This window comes from Mastomys coucha, unplaced genomic scaffold, assembly GCF_008632895.1.
Source record: "Mastomys coucha isolate ucsf_1 unplaced genomic scaffold, UCSF_Mcou_1 pScaffold3, whole genome shotgun sequence".
Classification (NCBI taxonomy): Eukaryota; Metazoa; Chordata; class Mammalia; order Rodentia; family Muridae; genus Mastomys; species Mastomys coucha.
The window spans coordinates 28,481,863-28,482,084 of NW_022196909.1; positions in this window are offsets into that span (position 1 = coordinate 28,481,863).

Sequence of the window (222 nt, forward strand, 5' to 3'; positions counted from 1 at the left end):
CCTGAGAACATCGGTTGTTGACCTCCTCCCCGACTGTGGACAGCTCCTCCAGCCATTCCCCAGACCTGAGACCTGCGGGATGCCAAGCCTCCACTTTCAGCCCAGCTGCCAGCTTCCCTTTCCGGACTCTTCCTGACTCCTCCCGAATTCCTTCTGTTATTCAAATGTCGTTGTAACCTAGAGATTCAGTTATGCTCTCTTGTATATAAATGCTGAACCCCC